General features: G+C 38.9%; 2 long non-coding RNA genes across 2 annotated transcripts; one reads left to right on the top strand and one right to left on the bottom strand.

The window, feature by feature from the left end:
- Positions 1 to 3,421: 3,421 nt before the first annotated feature.
- LOC148346014 (uncharacterized) lies at positions 3,422 to 11,222 on the bottom strand. Its single transcript, XR_015848283.1, has 3 exons — positions 10,706 to 11,222; positions 8,028 to 8,341; positions 3,422 to 5,551 (listed from the first exon to the last, which is right to left on the bottom strand). It is a non-coding gene; the product is annotated as an uncharacterized LOC148346014 (long non-coding RNA).
- A 2,591-nt stretch (positions 11,223 to 13,813) lies between these two features.
- On the top strand, positions 13,814 to 14,702 carry LOC148346013 (uncharacterized). Its single transcript, XR_015848282.1, has 2 exons — positions 13,814 to 14,244; positions 14,310 to 14,702. It is a non-coding gene; the product is annotated as an uncharacterized LOC148346013 (long non-coding RNA).
- Positions 14,703 to 15,130: the final 428 nt, after the last annotated feature.

The following is a 15,130-nucleotide window of genomic DNA, read 5'->3' as shown; positions in this document are numbered from 1 at the left end:
AATTTTAACCTTATGTGACCTGGCAGATGAGCTTGCCGGTCGCCTTAAAATAGAGGGCAGTGTGCCCACCCTCCATCCCGTGATGACACGAGACCTTTTGGAGCTTGTCATCATCGCCGCCGACTTTTCGCGCCGGGAAAAAAATGTTGCGTCCACGAGAATGACCTTTTTCATCATGGCCCCCTCCTTCCGCCGTGCCCCCTCATCTCGCCGGCCGGCATGGGGCCCGAATAACAATAAGAGTACGTGCGTATGACAAAGAAGAAACCTGAGAAGAAAAATCGTAAGACCTCATCTTTCGAACCGATTTGCTGCTTCGATTATCATGACAACAACGCCATTGCAAAAGAAGGATTGCTGGAAATACCTGCATATAGAAAATGAGTTTATTCTGTTATTAATATTAGACAAATGCTAAGGAAATTTCATATTGCTCATTGTTTTGACTATTACATCGTTACCATTGCTCAATAATGTCACTGTTCTTTGATTTCCACACCCTTTATGGGTAATTTGTTTTCTTTAACCTTGAAGATTTAATAAAAATAGGGCGCTCAGTGGGGGGCTTTGAGACAGGATGGAATTCTCATGGATGGAGGATGGAGGTTAGAGAATCAAAACCAACTATAGGCCTCCATGAGTGGAGTTTGCATGTTCTCCCCGTGCCTGCGTGGGTTTCCTCCGGGCACTCCGGTTTCCTCCCATATTACAAAGAAATACAAAGCAGGTCGATTGCTGATCCTAAAATTGTACCTATGTGTGAATGAGCGAGTGGGTTGTCTGTCTCTGTGTGCCCTGTGATTGGCTGACAACCAGATCAGGGTGTCCCCTGCCCACTGACCGAAGACAGCTGGGATGGGCTCCAGCACGCCCGCAACCCTACTGAGGATAAGCGGTGCAGATAATGGATGGATATTATGGAAGACTACCTGAAAAAAATTGTAAAATCTAATGAATTCAAGTATTTGTTCATAATTTTTGTTGGAAATTATCTGAAATGGCATATAACAAAAAAAAAATCCATATCAGATATAAGAAATCTATACGTACTGTATATACTGGAGCCATATCCCCTAGAGTCAAGAACACATTCACATTCTTGACTCTTTCTGTGAAACCAATACAGAGTAGGGGATTCCCAGCCTCCTTGCTCAACATCTCATTGGGAGTCATTAAGTGACCAAGCCCCCCAATTCCAACCCCTAATGCCGAGCGCCAATCAGGGAGGTAATGTAAGTCCAAGGTATGACCCCGCCGAGGCTCGAACCAGCTATGTCCTAGTCTCGGGGCGGGCGCCCTACCCCCAAATCCACCGAGCTGGTATAGATACAAGAAATAAAAGTGAAAACGGCAGCTGAGTGGTTAACCCATCGGCAGCACTCTTCTGAGCTCATGGGTTGTAATGGTAGATAATAAAATTTTAAAGGCTAATTATATTTATTTTTATCTGAAATGATTTGATATGCCAGAAAAGAAAAATAACACTTACAATTCGCAAAATCATTTAGTAACTTCCATAGCATGAATTATTATTACAAGAAAAACAAGTCAAAAATATATCCAGAAAAATAAAATAATGTTCTACAATAATTCTAGTTTTTCTGTATCAGATTTGCTCATCTCATCTCATCTCATCATCCGTACCGCTTATCCTCATTAGGGTCGCGGGGGGGCTGGAGCCCATCCCAGCCATCTCCGGGCAGTGGGCAGGGGACACCCTGAACTGGTTGCCAGCCAATCGCAGGGCACACAGGGACAGACAACTCATTCGCTCATTCACACCTAGGGACAATTTGGACCGGCCAATTCACCTGAAATGCATGTTTTTGGAACGTGGGAGGAAACCGGAGTGCCCGGAGGAAACCCACGCAAGCACGGGGAGAACATACAAACTCCGCACAGGATGTCTGGAGCTGGATTTGAACCCACGACAGGTTCCCATGACATGAACTGTGCCGCACAAGCGCTAACCACCGTGCCGCCGTGCTGCCCAATTTAATGATATTTTTTTCTTTTTTTACTAGAGAAACGAGTGAATACAGTAAAAAATTATTTGAAATTGAATAAACTAAATACTAAATTGTTAAAAATAAAGTAAAATAAGAAATATAAATCAGCTAAATGATATCACAATGAGAACATTTTTTTTACAGTTTGAAGCAGATGTATGGCGTTAAATGACTACTGTAAAGAGCGACGCCAGAATTAGGTCTGTGAGCAATGACGGAGGAGTAGGAGAGCGGATGAAAAAAAAGAAAAAGGAAAAATCTAGAAGTGATGAACGTGATACGGTTGCATGATGGCCGTCATTGTCTTCATTTACAAACCTCGCAAATTAATTCCCACTGCACTTTTGTAAAGGGCTCCTTTCACGAGCGGGAGCGGAACGGAATGACATCATATTTTTTCCTTGCAATGGGCGATTCAATGCAACCTTCATACTGATTAGATACCGATTCCGAAGCGTTGTCTCTGAGTGCCAAAACACAAAAATACCTTTTTTTGGTTTTACTTTTATTAAAAATTATAAAAGGTTTGTCACAGCTCATCAGTAAGAATCAAGCCTCTGGGAATGATTTCAGTATGAAAAGTCAACAATAAATGGCAAAAGTGGCTTTGATCAAATCTTTTGTCTACATATTGAGGAAGCCCCCACTTTCTAGTCTTGCTTCCTGTATCCAGCGATTATATTGTGTAGGCAGCCCCGTATGGCAAGGGTAGGCGTCGTGAAACAATATGGTCAGAGTAGCGAATATGTGGACAAAAATAGACAGTTAATGTTTCAATCTATTTTCTTACTCAAAAGATGACAAAGTCCCTTTGCAGTTTCCGGTGTATCGCATTCGTGAGGCTCGTGATGTGAATTCCATTTGTACCTCACCGGAGACTCAGAACAGGTGGAGATGGCACCACTCGTTTGGTGAAATATATGTGCTCTATATACCATTATCCCTCACAAATCTGAATCTATTTCTATGTGTAGTTGGTAGGGGGCTTTCGACCTCCTCATAGATCGCCAACATTTGGCATCCATCCTACAATGTTATTAGCGTCTTTGGACACCTTGATGCCATGAATAGAACTCTGTATATAATAATTGAGAGCCTTTTTTTTAACTGACTTTTAAGATAAGTTTGCAGCCGCCCTATTTGCCCCGCATGGGATACACGGATACTGCAACGATGGTGGGTGTGGCTTGGCTCTCTGTCGGATCTATTAACTGGGGGGCTTCACTTAATGAATTAAAAAAAAAGAAGAAAAAAAAGCATTGCAAAATGGTCATGTGGGCTTCTATTGCATAAAAATGGCCGCCAAGTATGTCAGGTTCTTCAAAAAGGCGTCTCAAGTTGTGTAAAACAATCACAAATTTCGAAAACTACGAGTCTGTTTTACCAGATAGGACACGTGTTTCTGGCTTGTTACTTTAATCGATATGGTTTTATTAAAATGTCTTTGATTGACTTCTCTATTCTTAACAAATGTATTTTAATCAATAGAGAAAAAAAAGTTTCCATGTTTGTGATCCGAACTGATAACACATACAGTAAAAACTTGGCGCATCATAAACTTCTAATTGTTTTTATCGAAAAAGTTTTGAAAAAGTGATGACTCGCTCATAAACACAGTACGGAGCTGAAATAATCATAAAAAAACAAGTACTTTCTTATTGTCTTCTTTATTGTGCGCCATCATCAGGAAAAAAACATCCTCTTGATTATTTATTACCGCCGTCCCGGCCGTGTTTACGATGCCTCTGTAATTTTATATAGCCTTCAAAAAGTAACCTGCTACTAATTCAACTTTATAGAGACGACATATAACAATATAACCATGGCGGTGGAATTAGGCGGAAATTAGCTGTGATTTACAAAGTGCCGTTCGATGGCCTGCAGCGGCGTCGGGGCGCCAAGCGCAGACGAGAGTCCAGTGTGGTTTTCGTGCGAGTGTGAAGCATCCCGGTGGCCGCAACTCAAGCGGTAGGAGTGGGCGATACGAGGATTTTTTTTAATATCGATCTGATTCAAGTAAATACAGTAGGGGTAAGATCGAGCTTAAAAAAAATGTAGCCCGAAAAAAAGGCAGCGAGAGCGAAGCCCGGCCCGGCCAGAAACAAATTTGAGGCCTAAGATCTTACCTCTAAAATACAGGGTAGTGTAGATCAATAAAGATCCAATACCGATTCTTTTTGCTCAATAATGTCATGATCATCGAATAAGTCCACCCTTAAGTTTTCTATTATTAAGAAGCACAAATATTTCCAGGATTAAAAATGTGCTGTTTTGGGGAAATAACTGCAAAGACATTTTAAAAGTTAAAAAAAACAGAAGAAGAAAATTCTACATATTTCTATTACAATTGTTTCAGAACAAAGTTCAAAAGTGTCAAACCCCCAAAACAGTAATGTAACAAAAATACAAATGTATCAAAGTCAGTACGACAACTACAATACCTTCCATTGCACAATATATATATCACCCAAGAGCAAAACAAAGGTGGTGATAATGTTTGTTTGGGATCCAAGTATGGATGTATACATACATATGTTTGTTTCTTTGTCTGTGTGTCCAACCAAAAAAAAGGGTAATGGAGTTTATATATGACCACCATCTTTCACAGGCAGTTAGTTAGGTGACCCTAGATGTGAAAAATGCCATTCTAGTTCGAAAATTAAGTTATAGAGCAATTAAGTAAAACAACTTTAAAACTACACAAGTTAAAATACTTTTACTAAAACGACTGTTCCAGAACAACAGTCAAGAGAGTCAAACCAAAAAGCATTAATGAAACAAATAGAAAAAAAACATATAACAATGTCAACAAGACAACTAAAATACCGTAATTTCCGGACTATAAGGCCCACTCCAAAATTGTGCTTTATAATCCAATGTGTCGTTATAGAGCCAAATACACAAATCAATCCAGAAACCACAAACAAGATTCTCTAATATTAATGTTCTGTGAAATATGTTTTTTTAATCTTTTTAAATTGTATGCATTTTATAGTTCGATGCACATTATACTTGAAAACACCTTTCACAAAAGTTTATTTCGGAGGTGTGTGGTAAAATGAGGTGCACCTTAGTCTTGAAATTGTCCTTCAATTCCACAAAATTTTATAAATAGTGCAAATGAATTGTAACCACAACTGGATATAAACTGAAAGTTACAATGTATGTATAATTTCAGGACCCACAAACATGGCTATGGTTAAAACTGGAAGACATTATGGATCCCAAGACAATAGTATCGATCCGATCCAAGTACTCGCTCAGTATCATTAATATCGATATTTGAATCTTTGCGTCCACCCTTTTCAAGCGGGCTTTTCTTGTTCTTATCACATGAAGCACATGTCTGAGGCAAGCGCCGGAGGGCCCGGGTCCCTGTGATGGGGTGCGCTCGCCACGCGCTGCGGCGCCGCCTGCTTCCGCAGGGCGCGCGCATGAATTATGTCAGCATCGCTCAGATTCATTGGCTCCGCATCAGTCGCGTTGGAAAGGGATGGAGGGGATGTGTCGAAACCTCCATGGCTTATGAAAGATGATTGGTTCTGATTGACAGAGGCACAGAGGAAGAAATTAACTGGTAGTGTGGTGGCGGGGATGCTGACATGACTGGCATTAGTATATACACTAACATGGATTATACCCGCGATAGGCGAAATCCGTGAAGTGGATTCTTCATGTTGGTTTAAGATCAGGAAATTGTGTCATTGTAATCCTGTGCAGTCCTTTGAGACATTTTTGTGATTAAGGGCTATATAAATAAATGTGACTTGACTTGACTTGGATTTTATTTTTATTTTTACAATAACTATACAACTAAATACGTTATTTTCTATTGAAAACAAAGAACAAACGCTTTTTGCAGGCTTTGTTTATCGCATTTGTTTAACAACGTACTGTATATGCTGTACTCATGGTCACTACAGCTTAAGGCACGTTAAATTTAAGACTTTTTCAATGCCTTTTGAAATCACATTTAAGAACGAGTAAAAAACACAATTCAAACAAACAAATTAGAAAACCACAATTATTTCTTGCACACAATACTTCGTGCACGACTTTTAGCCATGGTGAAAAACGCTTGTCGGACAGCCATTCCTCATTAAATTCACAAATAATATTTTTGATCAATAGGTAAAAAGCATAGAGACTGTTTAGCCAATCAGAATGAAGGACGCATAATGAACGATGCAAATCAATGATGTAGCGAGACTGTGAAGATTGACCTGGGGCATAGTGGGCATTCGCTGTATATAAAAAGGATTGCAGTGATGTGTCGGCCAAGCCAGTAAATGGCAACGCAGGGTTGATTATGATTTTAAGAATATTAATAGAACAGGTTTTTCCATTTTCGCAACAATGCACAATACGCCCTATGCGGGGATTAGAAAACATGGTTTTCTTACCTCCAGTCTCGATTACTGTAATGTACAGTGGAACCTCGGTTTTCGAACGCCTCTCAGTTTGAACAAATCGTAGTCAGACCAAAAATATCGAGAAATTCTTGCTTCGCTGTTCGGTCAAAAAATCGGAGTTCAAACGCCAGTAATGCGTGAGTGCGTACGCTAGGGTGCAATGCTGAGCGGGGTACGGGTGTAGATCGCTCTTTTCCTGACCAACTGTTATCGCGTGCGGACGTGCTTCGTTTGGCTTTCGCTTTTAATATAGGTGTACGAAGTGTTTTAGCCCCTAATTATGCCTCCCAAGAAAGTCAGTGCAAGCGGCAAAGTTGCTACAGGTGAAAAAAGAAAAGTAGTGCGCACAACTATTGCATTTAAGAAAGAAATAATAGCAAAATATGAAGGAGGTGCGTGAGCGCCTTCTGCTGACCACCACAAAGGTAAGAAATCCTATTTATAAATCTTTTCTTTATCCTTTTTTTTTAACACGTTCATGTTAGCGTAATCTTTCGTACGGAAGATTACGACAACGCGGACATCCGATTAGCCTGGGTTAGCTTTATATTTACGTTGAGCATTCAAGGTAAACATTCAAGGTGTTGGAACGGAGCCCCCTTTCCAATGAACCGCTCACCACTTGTTGTGGCGACCCGGGTGCTATATGACTTGTAAACGACCTGATTTTTTTATTTTTACACGTTCATGTTAGCGTAATCTTTCGTACGGAAGATTACGATAACGTGGACGTATGATTAGCCTGGGTTAGCTTTATGTTTACGTTGAACATTCGAGGTAAACATTCAGGGTGTTGTAACGGAGCCCAACTTTCAGGGTGTTGGAACAGAGCCCCCTTTCCAATGAACCGCTCACCACTTGTTGTGGAGACCCGGGTGCTAAATGACTTGTAAACGACCTGATTTTTTTATTTTTACACATTCATGTTAGCGTAATCTTTCGTACCGAAGATTACGATAATGCGGACGTACGATTAGCCTGGGTTAGCTTTATGTTTACATTAAACATTCAAGGTAAACGTTCAGGGTGTTGGAACGGATTAAAACGATTTACATTATTTTTAATGGGAAAAATGACTTCGGTGATCAAGCAAATCGGTTTTTGAACAGGGTTCTGGAAAGGATTATGGTCGAGAACCGAGGTTCCACTGTACTACACTCCGGTCTCCCGAAGTCTTTATCTTCGAGGATTTTGTAGTTTTTCCCTTGCCCTCATGTAGGTTTTAGATCAGGGGATGGTGTAATAATAGTCTGTGCAGCCCTTTGACACTCCTTGTGATTAAGGGGGTCACAAAAGAACATGACTCGACTTGAGTATCATGAACGAGGAAAGTAACACAATTCTTTTTTTTTCTTTTCAAAAGTAACGCACACTGGACTTCAATATTATCCCCTGTAGCGTGCAACACAAAATCATTTTTAAATAAAACCGTGATCCTGCAAAGCAATCCTTATATATACCTGTAATCTGATTCAGTCTTTATTCTGTTACAGTAACGGAGCACAATTGAAAAAGGATTGTTTTCTGATGATGTATATTCCGTTACTCCCCGAGCCTGCATCCTCAATAGGCGATGCATTCCAGTATGATTCATTTCTCATTTTACCTATGATGTCATTCAATCGCATTAGCCAAGTCGCATAAGCCGGCAGCTCCCAAACAGCCCTCGTTCATTTCCTCCCGTCGATGAAGCGTCGAACGGCGCTAATGCGACGTGTCGCCTTTTCGCGCCGATGCTTTTGACAAAGCTGGCAGAACCCGAGGAATTCCGATTGACGGACGCCGACAAACAATCTGCCCCTCGCCGCGGAAGCATTAGCAGCCCATTAGCATTCCGTGACATTTCCCCATCCATCCGTAGGGGGGGGTTCTTGGCAGGGGGTAGGGGGGGGATCATCTGTACCCCCTGTAAACACGTTGCTGCGGCAAAGAGAAAAGGGAATAAGAGCGTAATGTAAAATGGCATTGTTCAGCTGCTTGGACACCAGGTGTGCATTCTAATGCCGAGCATGAGGTCGGCGTCGCATCGACTGGAAACGGAGGACGACGCGGGGAGGGGGGACGATAAGAGGGTGGACAAATGGGGCCGGGTGATTCAGAGCGCCGGAGACTTTTAAAAAGGCCACAAGCTACTAAAGGTTATCGGCCGCGGCAACAATCTGAATTTTTTATGGGGTTGGTTGCAAAAGGGGCGGGGAGGGGGTGGCTTATTATCCACACATAAAGGAGGCGGGTCACGCGTGATAAAACGAGCGCATATTAAAGGCCACGCTAGCAAAGTTTACAGGAGCGCCGTGAAATCTCTTTAAGCGGCAACAATGTTTGGATTTTGCACGCAAAAACCCCCCACCCTCCATCCAGAGTTTATAAAAGCGCTCCACTTTACTAGCAACTATTGCTGTATAACGAAACAAACACAATAATGTGGCATTTATGGCTCTTTTACCTACAAAAGATCAACACAAGAGGATGGCGTCCTGCATAAAGAGTGAAAATTCAGCCTACAGAGATATTAATTCTCGACCTACTCCCAGCACACTGAAAAAAAATACAGAGACACGCTTCGGTGATCGCTGGTTCACTGCTTTGCAGATTTTGAATAGAATTGCATTTATTGTCATTGTTATCAACATATTGTGCATTGTGTTCCGAGCAGAAAGCACACAGCATATGCTATCACAAGACAAGGTTAGGGGGCGCTTTGTGTGTTGGGTTGGTCTGACTGTGTGCACGAATGTGATAGGCTGGTGTATGCTGTCAGTCAAAAAGCGGGGCGAGCACACAAGTCACCCAAAAGAAACTGGGAACGATGGCAACAGGTAGCTTTAAGCAGCCCGTTACATTGAAAGGACATCAATCGATTTAAATCTGAAGAAACCCTGAGGAAAGTCAGAAGAGAACAAAGAATGGTGATCAGGTCCCCGAAGCGACTGAGGTCTCGTCGGAAGAGAAGGCAATATCACGTCCAGTCTACTGCGGCTAGGCTACATAACAACTCTACCAAACCAGCCGTGCCAAGCCTGTATCCCACAGACGCCAGATTCATTATACGGATGAACTCGAGCTAAAACTAGTGGGAAACCACTACATTCGGACCCTTGTATTTGAATCATTGCAGAGACCTGGCTCAATCCGAAGTTACCACATGCTAGCATGCAGCTAGCCAGCTGCTCTATAATCGCTTTCTTATCGTGCACTTCTGTGTTCTGAGTTTTCATTTATAGCACTGTAGTTGTTATTTTGATACTGTCGTATACCCTCAGTCGGTAAGGACGTCATCTCGAGGCAAGTTTAACCCTTGGACGAGTTACTTTGCGGATTATCACTTCTAAAATATGTAGTCACGGTTCATGGATCACCATCATTATATTGTTTAATAAAGTTAGAGAAAACCCTCTCGGTATCTTTTCATTAATCGCTAGCTAACAAACAAAAGCAAAAAAATAATAATACATAATTTAAAAACATTCTTAAAAAGGGAAATTGTGAACCTCCTAGTGGTTAAAAAATATATTTAGAATAATACATGAACCATCTTTTAAAATACTCATCTGTCGAGAAATATTTCTTAATTTATATAACAAGAGCCTCATCTACATAGAGCTGACATAATTGTACGCCATTGTGCTGGTACAGGTAACCAAAAACCTTGATAGCAAAGACGTATCCATCTCAAAATATTAGAGCATCATGAAAACGTATACGAGTAGGCTGGAAGCCTTAATCAACAATCTTTACATGATAAAAGACTTTTATAGCAGTGGATTTCTAATAAATCAAAAATGTATATTTTTGTTTTCTAATTTTCAGAGTCCTGTAAGGTACGTGGACAAATTACTATTTGCAAATTCTTCCATTAAGCTTGTAATCCAAGATGGCTGCTTACAAAATCACGTGACCCTTGAGAGCCTCTGTATTGAATTATTAGATTTATGGTTTCCATATTTTTTTTATTTGCGCTTTAAATTTTTATACACGTCGTTTATTTTCTTTATAGATTTGCTAATTTTTGGATTTAGTATTTTCAACATGTTTAATATCTTTATATAAACATACATTTTCTGAGTTATTGTAAATCTGCGCATGCGCAATCAAGCAGGGATTCCTCTCAGGCAGCCCCGGGAAATGCCCGAGGCTAACTGGACCCGAGTTGCCAAACACAATGGCTCGCAAAATAATAAAAATCTTAAGCTACGTCCTCAGGGCAAAAGGGCTGAAATAAAAACGACATTGCAACTCATTCCTCCATGTAATAAAATATAAAGAGAAATGGCAACAACTCACCTTGTGGACGTTGTAGTTGCCTCGGGAATTAAATCACCGACAGGTCAAGAAAACAGCCTGTTAGCCCTCCAGTAAAGTCCAAGAAACGCTGTCAAAAGCGTCATCTTAAATATTTAATGTTGTCGTTTTTAAATTGTTTATAAGAAAGAACACAATGCCTCGTATTGGTCCATGCTCCCAAATCGGATGCGCTGCTTCCTTAGTTTACTTAATTTAACCAATCAGAGAGCCTGGTGAAATCCCGCTCACACCTAATCAATCAACTAGTGTCAAGGGCGTGATATTGACAGAACTCTCGACCAATTAAATATCAACCATTATAGCGTTGTAATCATTTCTGTTATTTGATTGAACAGTCTCACTTCTTGTCTTGACGCAAAAATTCGTTAGCACGAAGACATTAGCATATATTCTCTGACGAAATCATATTTTAAAAAATGACAATTGAGGAAACGAAAATTTGTTATATGTTGGTTCAAATGGTTGATTAGCCTTTTATATTTATCAATAGGCTATATTTCATATATCCTAAATCAACTGAGATTAAGCCGTGTTCTGATAGGCATCTCGACCAATTAGGTATCAAATTTTACTATGATGTCATAATTTCCTTGCTCTTTGATTGGTGAAATCCCGCTCACACCTAATCAATCAACTAGTGTCAAGGGCGTGATATTGACAGAACTCTCGACCAATTAAATATCAACCATTATAGCGTTGTAATCATTTCTGTTATTTGATTGAACAGTCTCACTTCTTGTCTTGACGCAAAAATTCGTTAGCACGAAGACATTAGCATATATTCTCTGACGAAATCATATTTTAAAAAATGACAATTGAGGAAACGAAAATTTGTTATATGTTGGTTCAAATGGTTGATTAGCCTTTTATATTTATCAATAGGCTATATTTCATATATCCTAAATCAACTGAGATTAAGCCGTGTTCTGATAGGCATCTCGACCAATTAGGTATCAAATTTTACTATGATGTCATAATTTCCTTGCTCTTTGATTGGTGAAATCCCGCTCACACCTAATCAATCAACTAGTGTCAAGGGCGTGATATTGACAGAACTCTCGACCAATTAAATATCAACCATTATAGCGTTGTAATCATTTCTGTTATTTGATTGAACAGTCTCACTTCTTGTCTTGACGCAAAAATTCGTTAGCACGAAGACATTAGCATATATTCTCTGACGAAATCATATTTTAAAAAATGACAATTGAGGAAACGAAAATTTGTTATATGTTGGTTCAAATGGTTGATTAGCCTTTTATATTTATCAATAGGCTATATTTCATATATCCTAAATCAACTGAGATTAAGCCGTGTTCTGATAGGCATCTCGACCAATTAGGTATCAAATTTTACTATGATGTCATAATTTCCTTGCTCTTTGATTGGTGAAATCCCGCTCACACCTAATCAATCAACTAGTGTCAAGGGCGTGATATTGACAGAACTCTCGACCAATTAAATATCAACCATTATAGCGTTGTAATCATTTCTGTTATTTGATTGAACAGTCTCACTTCTTGTCTTGACGCAAAAATTCGTTAGCACGAAGACATTAGCATATATTCTCTGACGAAATCATATTTTAAAAAATGACAATTGAGGAAACGAAAATTTGTTATATGTTGGTTCAAATGGTTGATTAGCCTTTTATATTTATCAATAGGCTATATTTCATATATCCTAAATCAACTGAGATTAAGCCGTGTTCTGATAGGCATCTCGACCAATTAGGTATCAAATTTTACTATGATGTCATAATTTCCTTGCTCTTTGATTGGTGAAATCCCGCTCACACCTAATCAATCAACTAGTGTCAAGGGCGTGATATTGACAGAACTCTCGACCAATTAAATATCAACCATTATAGCGTTGTAATCATTTCTGTTATTTGATTGAACAGTCTCACTTCTTGTCTTGACGCAAAAATTCGTTAGCACGAAGACATTAGCATATATTCTCTGACGAAATCATATTTTAAAAAATGACAATTGAGGAAACGAAAATTTGTTATATGTTGGTTCAAATGGTTGATTAGCCTTTTATATTTATCAATAGGCTATATTTCATATATCCTAAATCAACTGAGATTAAGCCGTGTTCTGATAGGCATCTCGACCAATTAGGTATCAAATTTTACTATGATGTCATAATTTCCTTGCTCTTTGATTGGTGAAATCCCGCTCACACCTAATCAATCAACTAGTGTCAAGGGCGTGATATTGACAGAACTCTCGACCAATTAAATATCAACCATTATAGCGTTGTAATCATTTCTGTTATTTGATTGAACAGTCTCACTTCTTGTCTTGACGCAAAAATTCGTTAGCACGAAGACATTAGCATATATTCTCTGACGAAATCATATTTTAAAAAATGACAATTGAGGAAACGAAAATTTGTTATATGTTGGTTCAAATGGTTGATTAGCCTTTTATATTTATCAATAGGCTATATTTCATATATCCTAAATCAACTGAGATTAAGCCGTGTTCTGATAGGCATCTCGACCAATTAGGTATCAAATTTTACTATGATGTCATAATTTCCTTGCTCTTTGATTGGAGAGTCTCGCTACCCGTTTTGAAAAAGAAAAAATAGGGGATTACAGTTTTTGCTATAAAATAACCATAGAGAAGAGTTAAACTAATACAAATCAATACAATATTTCGTTTTTCTTTAATGTATATTTGTGTGTGTAACCTTGAGCAAGTATGATCAATTTACTCAATCGCCTCTAATCAATCAATTAGCATGCTAAAGCTCCATTACTGGCATGCTGCTTGACCAATCAGGTATCAGATCTGACAGTGATGTCATAATTCCTTTGCCTTTTGATTGGACACACTCACTTCTTGTCTTGAAAGCTAACGCAATAATTTTTTAGCTTAGCTTCTGTGATATAAAAATTGAAATAATTGAGAAATAATAGTGCCATTTAGATTAAGCCAATACGCATTTATATATTTTGAGTTTTTTTTTCAATATATCATATTTATTTTACGTGTAAGTTTGAATATGTTGACGTGTGCCAAATCTTGTTGTGATGTCATCATTCTCCTGCTCTTTGATTGGACGCTCTCATAACTTGTCTTGGAAGCTAACGCAAAGATATGTTAGCATATTTTCCGTGATAAAGTAACATCAATTGAGAAATAAAAGCATTCTATAAGTTTTCCCAAATAATACTATGTACAGAGTTCTTTTTACATATTTATCTCTTTTTCTAAAGTAAATGTGACCAAGTACGATAAAACTCCTTCACAGTGACTCAGCAAAAACAAGCTAGCTTATGCTCATCCCGAAAGGCAGATGCAACTCTGATTGCTATCACCTTCACGTAGAAGCCAAAAGGCGCCGCTAGATTGGATCAAGCACACCGGGAAGAGCTCATTAAGATTCATGAAGTTGGCGGCGCCGGTTAACCGGGTTCGTGTCGGAGTTCTGACGGAGGCCTGTCCGTCTTTAAGAAGTACCGCGCTGCTCTTCCGAAATGACGCAACTTCGACGTATACTATGTAAAATAAATACAGTAATTTAATGTTTTTTAAGCATCTTGAATACGTTTCCGTTTTTTTTCCAGGCCCAGTTGGATAATTGTCGTGATTTCGGCAAAAGGCCCGTGAGAAAAATGGCGGATGATTTCACGCCTTCGGTATCTGGTGTGGATGTTTTTCCCCCGGGCGCAGTGGTTCGGTAGGAAAAGAAATCCGGTAAACAAGAAAAAGCCAGAGCTGCTTATTTGTCATGAGAAAACAAAAATTGTTTTTTAGCTTTCCTGTATTATTTTTATTCACCCTCATTTGATTGAATGAAAAGTAACAGTTTAGTATTTAGTTATTTTTTTTTTGCACAGCTTGCTAACATTAGCTTGTGACCCAGGATGATTGTAAGACTTGCTGTCTCGAAATTCAATGATATTAAATAAAAAAAACAATTGTACTCTATTAAAAGTCACAAATTGTTAAAAAAACAATTTCGTTTTTAGGATCATGTTTTTGAAAACGTTCTTGTCTATAAGATTTAAATCAGCTTACCCTTAAAAGAGTACTGCTTACTTTAACCTTGCGATAAGCATACAAGAACCAATATTAAGTATTTATCGAATGAAACATATCAGAATGATTTCTTTTACAGTTAAGAATTAAGTACAGTTTTTAAATTCCTAGTACCGCTAGCTAGCATTAGCTTTTTACCTAGGCAGAGTCTGATACTATGTCTTGTAATGTAATGACCATGCCAAACAAAACTAATGATTCTGAATTACAATATACAAAATTGTCCTTATACAATAGTATAGGATTCCGTTTTGGACAATTTAAATAAGCTGTACTCACAATCAAAAAAGAAACATTAATATTGTGTTGCTATTTTAAAAAACATGCCGCATTAGCTAGTGACTCA

The sequence above is a fragment of the Urocampus carinirostris genome, chromosome 20 (genome assembly GCF_059441175.1).
Source record: "Urocampus carinirostris isolate Australia breed hairy pipefish chromosome 20, RoL_Ucar_1.0, whole genome shotgun sequence".
NCBI classification, from domain to species: Eukaryota; Metazoa; Chordata; class Actinopteri; order Syngnathiformes; family Syngnathidae; genus Urocampus; species Urocampus carinirostris.
This window is presented reverse-complemented; position numbering and strand designations above follow the sequence as displayed.